The sequence below is a fragment of the Felis catus genome, chromosome A2 (genome assembly GCF_018350175.1).
Source record: "Felis catus isolate Fca126 chromosome A2, F.catus_Fca126_mat1.0, whole genome shotgun sequence".
NCBI lineage: Eukaryota > Metazoa > Chordata > Mammalia > Carnivora > Felidae > Felis > Felis catus.
In genome coordinates, this window is record NC_058369.1 from 42,737,408 (window position 1) to 42,752,637 (window position 15,230).

Sequence of the window (15,230 nt, forward strand, 5' to 3'; positions counted from 1 at the left end):
ATTCATGCCTGCATTCATTCACCAAATATTTATTGAGGACCTATCATGTGCTGGCACTTTGTAGGCTCTGGGATACATCAGTGAACAGAAAAGACAAATCAGTGACGTAATGGAGCTAAAGTTTTGATGGAGTGCAGGCACATCATAAATAAAATGAATCTGTTAATATTATAGCTAGCACACGAGTATTGTAAGTACTATGGGGAGAAACAGAGAAGGCAGATAAGGAGTTTTACAGAATAGAGGTGAATTTTACATTGAGTATTCCGATAAGAACTTACCAGGAAAGGTGACCTTTGAACAAATACATGAAAGAGATGAACAAATGAGCCAGTTGGATATCTGAAGGAAGAGAATTCCAGGTTGGGGGGGGGGGCAGCAAGGTGGCAAGTAGGTTAAAAGCATATTAGTGAGGGAAAGATGGAGAAAGGCATCATAATTACAGTGCAAAAGCCATCAAGGACAGTGTGTGAGAGGAGGCTCTACATCTCATCTTGAACTTGGCGGGGCTTCTGTCTTCTTTGATCAGTAGAAGCTGGTGGAAATGATGCCATGCAACTTCTGAGGCTAAGGCTAAGTCACAAAAGTCATGCAACTTCTGCCAGTCTCTTGGGAACCTCGTGCAGGAGAAAGCCAATGCCATGTAAGAAATCTGACTACCCCGAGACTGCTGTATTCGAGAAACCACCTGAAAAGATCTGCTAAGTGAGACAGGTAGATGCCTGATGAGCTCCAGCTGTTCCAGTCTCCAGTTATTTTTGTTATTCCAGCTCAGCCATTGGACCTGTGAGTGAGGAAGGCTTCGGGATGACGTCAGCCCCAGCCTCCCTCTGGCTGCTATCGCGTGGGAAATCCCAAACCGAAACATCCTAACTGAGCCTCCTTCTTTCCTGGGACCTTGAGAAGCAATAATAAATGATTATTATTATTTTTTTAAGTCTCACTGTTTTCAAATTATTTGTTATGTAATAACTAGATGACTGAAATCAGTAGCCCTTTGGGTATTTTGAGCAAACAAATGATAAAACGTCATTTGTGTTTTAACTGGAGTTCTCTGGCTTTGTGAGGGGCAAAAAGAAAATTAAGGAGATTAATTATCCAGGCAAAATGTTGGTAGCTTGCATCAGAATGGTAGCAGCAAGGCTTTTGAGATGGAGTGTAATTTGAAGGTACTGGCAAAAGCTTTACCTGATAGAATGGATGTAGGATATAGGATAAATGGTTGAATAAAAGTGTCTCCAAGATTTTTAAGCATCTGACACAATGTAGCTCTCATTTACCGAGTTGTGGGAAGAATATGGGATTGGCTGGTTTAAAGCAAGGAAATGGGTACATGTCTGAGCCCAGCATTCCTAGGAGAGGTCCTGTCTGCAGATATAAATGTGGGAGTTTGCCAGGGTATAGAAAACTTATTCAGCCAGGAAACTTGATGAAAGCACACAGGAAGAAAAGGAGACCAGGGACTCAGGCACTTCCATTTTAAGAGGGCAGCAAGATGAGGGGCCAGCAAGGGTGTTGAAGAGAAAAGGGTCAAAGAGGTGAGAGAAAAACTAGGAGAAAGTGATGTTCACGGAAGCCAAGTGGAAATAGTAGTGGTCCATGAACCAGGACCAACATTCAATATGACCCTGGATACCCAGAAAGCAGTGTGAGGATTTAAAACCTACTTTGTCTTCATTCAAGAATGGTAACAAGCAATCCTGGCATCTTGAGTCCATTCTTTGTGCAGGTACCAGTCAAACTTTAGCAGATCTTCTCACATATAAGCACAGTTTCAGAAACTGGTAGAGAATTGGCAGGAACTTGGAACATTTTGCTAGGGATGATATCAAATTATAATGAAGAAGAGGAAGTTTAGGACAGGATGTTTGGGCTTAGTTGAGTGTCGGGGCATCCACTACCATAGTATCTCTTCTGTTTTAAGTCGGAACTTTTCTGTAGGACACCGAGGCTTTATCAGCCTTTACTGGTTTTTTTTTCATAATTTGGGGGGCCATTCCCCCCTATTCTTTTTTTTTAATATATGAAATTTATTGTCAAATTGGTTTCCATACAACACCCAGTGCTCATCCCAAAAGGTGCCCTCCTCAATACCCATCATCCACCCTCCCCTCCCTCCCACCCCCCATCAACCCTCAGTTTGTTCTCAGTTTTTAACAGTCTCTTATGTTTGGCTCTCTCCCACTCTAACCTCTTTTTTTTTTTTTTCCTTCCCTTCCCCCATGGGTTTCTGTTAAGTTTCTTAGGATCCACATAAGAGTGAAATCATATGGTATCTGTCTTTCTCTGTATGGCTTATTTCACTTAGCATCACACTCTCCAGTTCCATCCACGTTGCTACAAAATCAGCCTTTACTGTTTGTATTGACAGCTCAGATGATTATTAGGGATACCCTATTTATTTCACATGCTACATGTGGTCACGCACTTCAGTATAAGCTGCAGAAATAAATTAGTCTAACCATCCTATAAACTGGGTTTTACTTTATAAGAGGAACAATTAAACTTCACTTTGCTTATTTTTATGTGCTGTGTTTCCTCATGTGTTTATTTCAACCAACACAGGTTGTCATCGACCTGTTATTTTACCCCTTAAGGGTGTTGATGTTAAATATAATGTAAAATCTGAAAAAATAATGTATGATAATGCACACATGCAGCTAGTTTTGAAAGACACTCCCCAAGGATTGTATTTTCTATTAAATGTTCTCTTTTCAAATGAACAGCTAATTAATATGCCTCATGGTTAGAATGTAAACCTAGTTTCATTAAGAAGAGAGTTTGGGAATTAAACCCATCCTTCCCTCTTCCAATGTATAAAAGAGAAATTTAAATTTTAAATTCCAGGTTTTACTCATTATTAAGGATTGGTAATGTATGTAACACATATGAAAGCCAAAGATCTAAGAGCGGATTTTCATAGCAAAATGGAGATGAAGGGACAAACATTTATTATGTAGCTCGTGATCCCATGCACGTATTATCCCCTCTGTTATTATTGTCCCCCACCAGATGGTAAATTTGCTATAATTAATGAACCTACATTGACACATCATAATCCCCTAAAGTCTGTGAACTTACCTTAAGGCTCACTCTTGGCCTTCTTCATGATTTGTGTTTGGACAAATGTATAATGACATGTATCCATCATTCTAGTATTATACAGAGTGTTTTCACTGACTTGAAAATCCTCTGTGCTCTGTCTGTTCATGCCCTTCATTTTTGAAGAATAATTTTGCAAGGTTAAAAATCCTAAGTTGGTGTTTTTTTTTTTTTCTCTCTCATCGTTTTAAATATTCCACTTCACTGTCTTTCTGCTTACATAGTTTTGAGGAGAACTTAAATGCAATTCTTATTTTTGCTCCTGTGTAGATAGGTACTGTGTTCCCCCACCCCCACCCCAGCTACTTTCCCTTAACTTTGGTTTTCTGCAGTTTGACTAGATGTAGATGTTTGTCATCTATCTTGCTTGGTGTTCCTGACCTTTCTGAATCTGGGGTTTGGTTTGTGACATTACTTTGGGGGCGATACTTATATATTATTACATCAAATGTTTCTTCTGTTGCTTCCTTCCTTCTCCTTCTGGTTTTCCTGTCACATATGTCTTAAACATTTTGTAATATCCTGCTCTTAAATGTTCTGTTCTTCTATTTTTTTAATCTATTTTTTCTCTTTCTTTTTCGGTTTTGGCAGTTTCCACCAAGGTATTCTTAAAGCTCAGAGGTTCTTTCCTCAACCATGTCCAATTTCCTTTTTTTTTTTTCTTTTAATTTTTTTTTTCAACGTTTTATTTTATTTTGGGGACAGAGAGAGACAAAGCATGAACGGGCAGAGAGAGAGAGGGAGACACAGAATCGGAAACAGGCTCCAGGCTCCGAGCCATCAGCCCAGAGCCCGACGCGGGGCTCGAACTCACGGACCGCGAGATCGTGACCTGGCTGAAGTCGGACGCTTAACCGACTGCGCCACCCAGGCGCCCCTCAATTTTCTTTTTATTTAAAAAATTTGTTTTAATGTTTATTTATCTTAGAGAGAGAGAGAGAGAGAGAGAGAGACAGAACATGAGTGGGGGAGGGGCAGAAAGAGAGGGAGACACCGAATCAGAAGCGTCTCCATCTGAGCTGTCCCCACAGTGCCTGACATGGGGCTCAAACTCATGAACTGTGAGATCATGACCTGAACCGAAGTCGACGCCTAAACGACTGAGCTACTCAGGCGCCCCAGCCATGTCCAGTTTTCTAATGAGCCTGTCAGAGGCATTCTCATTTCCTTTATGGTGTTTGATCTCCTCCAGCTTTTCTTTTCGCTTTTTCGTTAGGATTTCCACCTCCCCGGTTACCTTGTCCAGTTGTTCTGCATGCTGTCTGCTTTATCCTTTAGATCCCTTAGCACATTATTCCCAATTGTGTTAAATTCCGGTCTGATCGTTCTAACATGCCTGATATGTCTGAGTCTGGTTCTGATGCTTGCTCTGTCTTTTCAAAGAGTTTTTCCCTGCCATTTGGTATGCCTTGTAATGTTTTTCTTCATGGACACTCATGATGTGCCACTTAAAAGGAATTGCCATAAATAGACCTTAGTGATGTGGTGTGAGGGAGGGAAACATTATTCCTGTGGTTTGGTCTCAGTCTTTAAGTGAGTCTCTGCCCCTGGACTGTGATCGTTAACATGTACTTGTCTGTTGTTGCCTTTTTCCCCATCCCCTATGAAGGCTAGGAAGGCCTGAAATTGCATTTTCTGTTTCTTCTATGCAGAAGCCTACAGGAGGTTGGAATTGATTATTTCCCTTCCTCGTATGCAAGGCTAGAGTGGCTGAAATTGGGTATTTTTCTTTGCCTAGATGGATTAGGCTCTGAGAACAAACAAAGAAACAAACAAAGAAACAAACAAACAGATAATAGTTTAGGTTCTGTTAAAATCATTTCTCTTGAAGGCAATGTTAAGAAGGAAAGAAGGCTCTGGCTTACTTGACGATGGTTCCTTTTCCTGTCCCTCAGCCAGAAACATGAGGGGCTTTTTCTCTCATAATATCTGCAAGACTCTAGGCCAGGTCTTATAGGTAAAATTCACAGTTGTAGACGGGCCTCCCGATGACTGGGCCCCCTGGAGTTGTTAACTCTGCGGGTGAGATATGCTGAGCCTCTGGCAATTCATCGATTATAGTTTAGGCTTTTGTACTCAGGCACTGGGTCTTGCAGAGGTTTCCACTTACGGGTTTCTGCTTTTGTAAGTTGTGATTCTCTGTGTTTGCCTGGTGCCTCTCCACTTTTGGGAGCATTTTATCCTGTGACCTCACTTATCTTACAGATCTAAGAAGAGTTGCTGGTTTTCCAGTTTGTTTGGCTTTTTTTTTTTTTAATTTTTTATAGGATGGGTGATGACCTCCAATCCAGAATATTGCAAACTGAAAGTCTTATAAATTATTTTAATAAATATTCACATTATAACCAGAAAATTCAAGCAAATTTTCCTGTTTATAGGTCATTATTATACTTATATAAAATGCATATTTGTATATTTTCCCACAATTCTAAAATGTTTTCTTATTAATTTGTAGGTATTCTTATATAAAGGAAATTTGCTTTAATTTTTATATATGTTGCAAATACTTTTCTCCAAACTCCTGTGTTTCAGCCTCAAACACTACTGTTTTAACACTGATTGTAATCTCTTTGTGCACATAGTAAAACATAATTTACTGTAGGTAGTAATATATAGTAAATATAGTAGAAAAATATCTTTTTGTTTTAGGTTATAACACTAGGAAGACCTTCAACCAATTCTACATTTTTTCTATGTGGCCCCATGAAAGAAAAATCTAAGGATATTATAAAATTCAAGTCAGGTTAGGATATATATATTTTTTATGACTCCCAAATATCAGAATGGATAGGATAATCTTGGGAAGTATTTAGCATTTAGTTTTTGAGCTACTCAAGCATTCTGGTCAACCACTCAGTGAAGACACTCTCAAATGAACTTAAGCCCTGAATGAGAATATGGTCTCAAACAGTCATTCTTACTAATTTTATGTTAAAGAGTAAATTTTTCACTATTAGGATTATTGGCAGAGATGGAAGGACTCGAAATTGCATTAATTGTATTATTGATAAACAGTAGTGGAATCACCACCAGCGAATGACACAGTGTTTGCAGACTACAGTTACCACTGACCTCATTTTTTGACTCTTTACCATTGGGATACTGTTTGAGTAGAACTATTTATTTCCTTGAATGCACTTTATCAAACTTTCAGTTTTGATAAATAAAACATTTTCAGAACCATCTCGAAGTTTTACTGACTGCTTGCAAGAAGATATTTGGATATCCGTTTGAGAGTGTTCTCAAGATCTGTGTAACAGGCATTGCTGGTAACAATATATCTGTTTGGGGGAAAAAGACATAACCACAGTAGTCAACAATTTGTAACTGTAGGTGCAGCACTTCCTAGTTAGTAACGCCACTTTGGTTGTAACATCTGTCCTTTGACCTCAACGTGTTATTAATTGTACAGTAAATTAACATACAGTAAAGGAGATACAGCTTCAAAATTACAAGTTTGTATTTTATATTTAAACTAAATATTATATATTAAAAAGTTTTCATTTGTTACTGAGAAATTAAAACATCCCTAATAGTTCCAAAGTACAATGATATTAGACATATTTGGCACTATTCTAGATTAATATTTAGATCAAGATTAGCAAACTGTAATGCTGTCTGTGTTGGTAGCATGTGTGATATGTTTCTAGGTAAACTTGATCCATATATTGTGGAAAATTCACCTGAGTTATTTGAATGTTCTGAATGTGTGTTGCTTTTCTTCTCAAAGGATTAAAGTGAAGATAAGAAGCAGGTGGATGTGTTGCTCAGAATGCATAAAAACCGGTAGTGATCATTCTTAACATCTCATTACATCATTAACATATTGGGGTTTCCCCTCTATAACAAATAATCTGTTTCCATATGTATTTGTTTTATTGTAATATGTGTTTTTAAATATATATGCATAACTTAAATACTTATAAGTTCAAAATGATATTTCAGGGTTATAATCCTCAAGGAAATTGGGGTTGCCCTGGAGTGTGGCAAAATCAGAGTTATCAAGCGTTGTTTTAAAATTTCTGTATTTTAGTCAGATAGTCTGGCAGATTGCAAGCACTGTTTCTCTGTAGGAAATGGGAAAATGCTCATGACATTATCTTAGGCAAAGCTTCCAGCCTGGAAGGGCACCATAAATCTGAGCTGCTAATTTTGCCAGTTCAGTCTTTGTCCTCATTGTGGAGAAAATCAAAGGGATTTCAGCTGATGTCAGTGCACAGTACAGAAATATTGTGGTTGGTGCCTTTGAAAGTCTTATATTAATTTAACACTTCATTAGTTGGAAAATTTTTCCCCTTGGTTCCAGCTACCACCTTCCCAGTTTAAATCCAGAAAACAACAACAGTAACGACATCTTTGCCAGCTACCTCACATTTGGAGAACTGAACACTGTAACTCAGCTTGGGGGAAGGTGATAGCATTGGACTGATTCATCTTCTGAGCCTTTTGTTGAGGTAGTTACTAGTAATTGGACTACTTCTATGTGCAAAATCCGTGGGTGAGCTTCCCTCTCTGATGGAAGAAAACTGGAGTTTGCTGGCTAGCTAGCAAACGCAAAATTAGGCAATTTTGCTGGGAGCTAAATATATACAGTTAAGTGTATGTGACTATTACACAGCTACAGAAAGATCCACATGCCAGTTCATTTGCTTATGGTGTTTTGGAAAATGGAATCCTTTAGAGAGAGACAAAGAGAAAGAAAGCACAGACTTTCAACTCCATTGATTTTAATTAAGCCTACGATAGCCTGGCAAACACTATGAAATTCATGAATCTGATGAGACAAAAAAGATTATACAGTAGGTACAGGGACCAATGGTTAGTCCTTAATTACCTGAAACTGACAAGACAATGACCTGTCAAGTTAATGGAAATTATTTTCCATAAAGTCTGGATGGTATGACAGCACAGTATTAAGGTTTAGAGGAAAAAGAAGCCTGGAGTTAAAAAAAAAAAGTTCCTTGTCATTAAAAATAAGTATGTGTGAAAAGATAGAGACATAGAAAATGCTGATGATGTATTAATTGGAAAAAAGAAAAGACAGAAAATAGTATAGTCAGTGTGTTTCCATCTTGGTGAATTTTTTAAATTGAAGTATAGTTGAGACACATTGTTACATTAGTTTCACCTGTACAACAAAGTGATTCCACAACTTTCTATGTTATGCTGTGCTTACCACACGTGTAGCTACCCTCTGTCACCACACAACGCTACTGTAATAATCTTGGCTATATTCCCCATGCTGGACCTTTCATCCCCATGACTTATTCCATAACTGGAATTTTGTACCTCCCCCTCCCCTTCGCCTATTTTTCCCATTTCCCAATCCTTTTCTTTTCTGGCAACCCTCAGTTTGTTCTCTGTATTTATGGGTCTGTTTCTGCATTTTGTTTGTTGGTTGGTTGATTTATAATCATTTTGTTTTGTTTTTAGATTCCACATGTAAGTGGAATCCTTTGGTATCTGTGTTTGTCTGACTTAATTCCCATAGCATAATACCCTCTAGGTCCATCCATGTTGTTGCAAATGTCAAGACCTCATTTTGTCTTTCATAGCTGAGCAACGCTCCATTATATATATCCATCTTGGTGAAATTTAAATACATAGAACCATTTTGACCTGTTCCTCTAATGTAAGATGTCACTTACGTTTTATTGTATGTAGTCACTTATATTTTATTTTATTTGGGTTTTTTCCCCCAGTTAATCATTAGATTACCCCATCTTCTCTGCTAGGAAAGAATCTAGTATTGCTTTTCTGCCCTTCTGCCAAACACACAGAGACCTGAGTCTAAGAAGTGCATAAATGACATTGCTTTTCAGTGCACCTAGTGTTACTGTCAAAGCCTGGTCAGGAAATGCTTCACACTTATTTACTACTACTGGGTTACTCTTGCTGGTTGAAGCCCCAGTCAGAGTGGTGCCAATGAAGCATCAATAATACGGTGTCATGTTCTATCCTTACTCCAAAACACACAATGATGGAGCTAGTAAGAGTGGGTTTGGGGAAGTTATAGCAGTAGAACTCTACTAGCCCAGCCACCACAAATTCTTGTTCCGAAATGATCCCAACTCACTAGGCTAAACCAACATGGATTATATCAGTATATAGCTCTAATTTCACATCCAGGGAGTGCTTATTGGAATTGAAGTACGTTTTCTCTTCTATCTTCAAGAGCCTGATTTCTCCCTTTATTACCCATATTTTGCTTTCCAATCATTTATGTCTAATTCCAGGATAATGAATGGCCAGTAGTCTTAAATTCACATATGAAAGAGGGCAAAACTTAGCATTCAAAAGATAAGTAAAAATCATCTCAGATTTAAAAACAAGTAAAAACCAACAATCCACTGAAAATTGTAAATTATCTATTGATTCAGTTATCTAAGTTTCTATCTTCATATATACATGAGCTTTAAAAATACCAAGATATTAATTCTAATTGACAATTTTCATTTCTTTTTCTTCTAATGTATTCTGATTCTTCTTCTTTTTTTTTTTTAGTTTACTAAAGGAACACACATTATTTATGTCATAATAAATGGTTAAACTTATACAAAGATTGCCATTTTCATATTGTATCTCATGTATATTAAATGTTTTCATTACTCAGCTTCAGTAAGGACACTTCTTAGGCTAATATGGGAGCCTTGAAAACATACAAAGTAGACACTTAGTAATGAGAAAAAATTGTAGTGTGGGGACCACAGAAGTTCATGAATGAGAGTCACTGTTTACTAAATTTCCCTTCTTGTCACTCTCCGGATTTCTGAAAATTAGCAGTACTGTACCTCTGCAAGGATGCCCAAGTAAGTTTCTCTTCAAGTATCTGGCTTAGGTTATTGTACCAAGTTGTCATCTATCTGCATCAATAATACATGCAGTTTAGGAAGGTGAGAACTTGAAATAATTGGATAATCTTCTCCAAAATACTTTTCCCTGAAATGTTTCTAAACCCTTGAAGACCAAAAGTGTCTTTGACTTCCATTTCTGCAGAAGATTGCTTTCATTATGTGCTCAAACTCGGGTTGTTTGGCCCATTCCAGAATTCCCTGGTTAACTGAATGTAGTGAAAAGCAAACAGGATGTCACTTAAATCAACTTTTAAAAATAATAAACCATTTTATTTCAGTACCTGAATCTCCAAGGCAATGATCCTGAGAATGTTGATACCTGTGTGCTTGTATTTTTTTTCTCTGTTTAACTAATACTGAACTTTCTTGACACTCAGTAACAAAGGCATATGAGGAATAAAAGAGAAGTAATTGAAAAAAATCTGTTGTTAATTGTACATGAAATTTCTTGTTAAGACATGTGCAGTTACACCTACTTACTTTACGTAAAGCAGCTTATTATTTGACTCTTGGGTACGTAGGTCAAATAATGCATATGGTAAATTTGAGAATGTTTGCTTAAATATGTAATGGAGATTTATCTTAATTTTGACTCATCCTAAGTAGTGAAATTAGACTTTCCAGTAAAGAACTAAGGAAATAACTAATTAAATTTTATTTTTTATTTTATTATTAATTTTTTTAATGTTTATTTAGTTTTGAGAGAGAGCACGCGCGCGTGCACGCTCGAGTGAGCTGGAGTGGGGGAGGGGCATAGAGAAAGGGAGCCACAGAATCCAAAGCAGGCTCCAGACTCTGAACTGTCAGCGCAGAGCCGGATGTGGGGCTCAAACCCAGGAACCATGAGATCATGACCTGAGCTGAAGTGGGCCGCTTAACCAATTGAACCACCCAGGCGCCAACTAATTAAATTTTAAAAAGCTGTATGTGCCATCTTGGCATCTTGGAGTCCATCTTTTCCTTTTTAAAACATCATGTAACTTATGGTTGATAAATGTAAATAAACTGGTTTTTACGCTGTCACTTTAAATGCTTTGGGAAATGTTTTTATTCCATTGCATTTTGTCCAGTGTTGTTCCTATCTTTCATGCTTTGCTTATCTTTGGGAAGTGTCTGCCCAACTAGAATTCTGCCAAAAGATATTTTGCAAGGACATCTTCTGCTCCCAGGTATAAAAGTGAGTCAAACACCACTATTATTTTTACCCTTCAGGAAAAACCTTCTGTGAAAATCCTGATTGCATTTCCTTTTATAAGACTCTCTCTCATATTTATTAACTGAAAAGTTTGGGTCAAATCAGCCACATGTACTCTCTGTAGTTTATCAGCAGAAGGATTCTTTGAAAGATTAAATTGCACAGGGCTGACTTCTAAAGTGCCATGGGGGGAAAAAGTCATCTAGTAAAAATGCTAAAACTGTTATTTTCTTGGGAAGTGTTGTAAAATTTTAGCAAATTAAATCTATTACATTTAAACCTATTCATACTTGAGACTGAATTGTTTATAGCTGCTTGAAAGAACTGTCATTTGTGTGTTGAGATAAGCAAATTGAAGAATCATAATTACCCATAACGGTGGTTTTTGTTTCCTGGAATTTTAAAATAGTCAAAAAATATCAGTGAAATCAAGCATGGAGAAAATATTGCATTATTAATAGTATATTTAAAGGTAAATAAGATCTTGAATATCTTTATAAATCATTTTTAGACAACATAATCCTTCAAGCATCAATTCACTGTAGTTTAAAATGCACATTCATTATCTCTGTATGTGATTTTTCCACATCTCTCATTTTTCTCCTCTAACATGTCTGTTTGGGGAAGAATAAGGAGTGTGTAAAGGATCTCTCAGAAATATGTTTCCTCTCCCATAGATAAAGTCACATTTTATGGTTTAAGAATGATTTACAAACTGTAATCTCCCTCGCATTAGCCTTTCTGATTTCAATTGCTTCCAATCTCTATGGTTAAGAGAGCCATTCACCATCTTCCTCCATTTCCCCACGCTGGAAGTCTCACTTTCATCTTCTGTTTCTCCCTTTTCCAACCTCCTGTCACTCAAAGTCCTCCACTCTACTTAACCCTTTCTGAACAGCTTCACAATCTCTCTGTTCTCAGTGTCACCTCCTTAGTTCTGGTTCTTACCACCCCCACCCCACCCCTTGACGTTATTCCAGTAGCCTGCTAACTTTTCTCCATTTTCTGGTTTCACTGAACTCCTAGCAACAATAACAATAGCTGCCTTCAATTTCCATATATTCTGAGCCAGGCCCTGTCCTAAGACTTTACGATATTGCGTTTAAACATTACAGGAAGCAACCTCAGGCATGGCTATTCTTACCCGACTTTTTCACATGACCACACTGAGGGTTGTCTAGGGTTTACAATTTTAAAGTAAGGCCATAGTTTGGATCCAGTTCTGTCTGTCTCAAGGACATGAACTCTTGAACGTTACTATATGCCCCCTCCCTCTGCATTGTTGCCACAGTAACTTTATTTTTTTTTAAGCCGTAATTCTGAACATACTCCATTTTCCTGCTCATAACTCTTCAGTGGATTCCAACATATGTAGGTTTTGGTACAGATTCCTTAGCATGACATCAGTGTCCTTAACTATCTGATTCTCTCCTGCATTTCTGGCCTTTTCCATTTTCAGCCACTTTTCTGGTTGCCACCTTGTATTTCCAGTTAATCAGGAACACGCAGTTACTAGTTCCTGCCTAAGAACACATCTCTGCTCTATGTCTGTGCCAATGCTAGCCTCTCTGCCTGGAAACCCATCTACTTAACACTTGTCTTCTTAATCCTACCCCCTCACTTATGCAGACTGTTTTAACTTCCCCAGCGTGCTGGATCCTCCCTACGCTGGGCTCCTTCACACCTGTACCAGGTAATGAACTCCTCAAGGGAACAGCCTGTGTGTTTCATTTTTATATGTTCCATGCAAATGAGAGTAAACATATATATTTTTCAAAAATGAATGTAAGCACACCTGTTCCACAGAAATTTTTGAGTCATTGGTTCCCTGAATAGCCCTATTCTCATTCCATTTTGGAGAGGTATGTACAGTTTTCCAAAATGATCCTATTTGACCAAGATAAGCAGCTCGTTTAATCAAAACATTTGGACTGCCTTGTCTTCCTTAAGAAATATACTTTAGGGACGCCTGGGTGGCTCAGTCGGTTAAGCGTCTGACTTCAGCTCAGGTCACTATCTCACGGTCCGTGAGTTGGAGCCCCGTGTCGGGCTCTGGGCTGATGATGGCCCGGAGCCTGGAGCCTGCTTTGGATTCTGTGTCTCCCTCTCTCTCTGACCCTCCCCCGTTCATGCTCTGCCTCTCTCTCTCTCAAAAATAAATAAACGTTAAAAAAAATTAAAAAAAAAAAAAGAAATATACTTTAACCCATGCAGGAAGCTTAGTGCCTGTCTTCCTCTGTGGCACTATGCCAAAAGCTATCTAGCAGACAATTGAATCTTCTCTTTCAAAGCCACCCTTTGACTTATTACCACGAGTATTTTTCTTAGTTACTTACACTCGATTCTTTATGTGTACATTCCCTGCCCTTGGCCATGTTTAAAATTGAATTGCTTGTGTATCTTCCCTTGACTTCTCTTTTAAAGCTATTATCATTTAGTTCATTTTTTCTTAGACACTTATTTGAAATTTTCTGGCTGTAATACTTTCTTACAATTTCTATTTCTATCCCCGGTTTTTGCTTAAGCTTAGTGTTGCATTAATAAGGCTGGGCAAAGTTTCAACAGCATTTAATCTTACATTTTTAATTATTCCTCACATATTACTGTCTTGACACATTTACTGTAATAAAGGGAAATCATTAATTCACTTAGAAATATGTGTGTGAAAACTATAGTTTTCCTTTTGATTAATTTCCATATTCATCATTACTTTGGTCTTAATTTACGATGCATTGAAGAGAATGAGGATGAAGAACATGATTTTTTTCCCCTCTTTGTTCAAAAAAAAAACTGCCTTAGAAATCAAATGGGGCTAAAAATTTATTTGCCTTTTGGCTGTCAAATGGGAGGAGAATACTTCTTTTTGAAGATGTTTTCTGGTTTCAGCCTCATGGTTCTTCTCACATAAATACCCCCATACCCTTCTTTATTTTCCTTTTAAAAAAATGATAGACTGGGTGGCTTATAAACAATAGAGGTTTATTTTTTATAGCTCACCAGGCTGGGAAGGCCAAAATCAAGGCACCAGTAGATTTCGTGTCTGGGGAGGGCCCACTTCCTGGCTCAGCACATTGTGTCTCTACATAGCAAAAGGGGAGAATGAGATCTCTGGGATCTCTTTTATAAGGATACAAATTCTATTCATGAGGGCTCCACCTTTGTGACCTAATCACCTCCCAAAGACCTCACCTCCTAAGATAGTTACACGGGATTAGGTTTTAACATATGAATTTTGTATTTAGTCTATACCGTTGCCAAAGCCACTATCATATCAATTTCTAAAATAGCTTCTGAGAGCACCTGGGTGGCCCAGTTGGTCAAGTGTCTGGGGCCACCTGGGTGGCTCAGTTGGTCAAGTGTGCGGGCCACCTGGGTGGCTCGGTTGGTCAAGCGTCTGACTCTTGATTTTGGCTCAGGTCACGATCTCACCATTTGTTCGTGAAATAGAGACTTGCATTCAGCTATGTGCTGACAACGTGGTGCCTGCTTGGGGTTCTCTCTCTCCCCCACCTCTCTCAGCCCTCTGTGCACAAATAAAGAAATAAGCTTAAAAAAATAAATAAATAGAATAGCTCCTTATCTTTTATGAAAAGGAAAGAAATCTTAATTTCCCTTTGGATTAAGGAGGACAATTATGTAAAATAAACTTTTCCAAAGTATGCTTCAATTTAAACATTTTTTTAATGTTACCTGTCAAAACAACAAGAACCACCCTGGGCAGAGAGGTTGCATGTCTTATCCAGCATTAGCAGCAACCAGTGGAGTCCTGGAATAACATGAAGGTCATTAATCATGTTTGGCATTTTCTCTTTTGTGGACGTAGTTAATTGATAGTAAAGTGTTAGTGAAAATAGTGAATACTAAAATTAATGAAAAGGAAGTTATTGGTTTGACACAGATGATAGAAATAGCCATGTAGGGAAGATACCAAAATTGTAGTTGTGAAATGAGAGCCAAAATGCAAAACAGACAATAGTTACAGTTTATAGATCATGATACATACCATGCACTGTTCTAAGCCCTTTTCATACATCAATAAATAAAGACCTCAGACCAATTCAGTGAGGATTTCTATTGTT

At 37.9% G+C, this 15,230-nt stretch overlaps 1 long non-coding RNA gene across 2 annotated transcripts in view; it reads left to right on the forward strand.

Annotated features, from left to right (window-relative positions):
• Nucleotides 1–15,230, forward strand: part of LOC123383759 — a 105,270-nt gene that overhangs the window by 78,686 nt on the left and 11,354 nt on the right. Inside the window, exon 5 of one of the 2 annotated variants that reach the window (XR_006593916.1) lies at nt 771–1,940. The exons of the other annotated variant lie outside the window; for it this stretch is intronic. This is a non-coding gene — a long non-coding RNA (uncharacterized LOC123383759). Of the gene's footprint in view, nt 1–770; nt 1,941–15,230 lie in introns of those variants that run through there. 2 annotated transcript variants of the gene reach the window in all.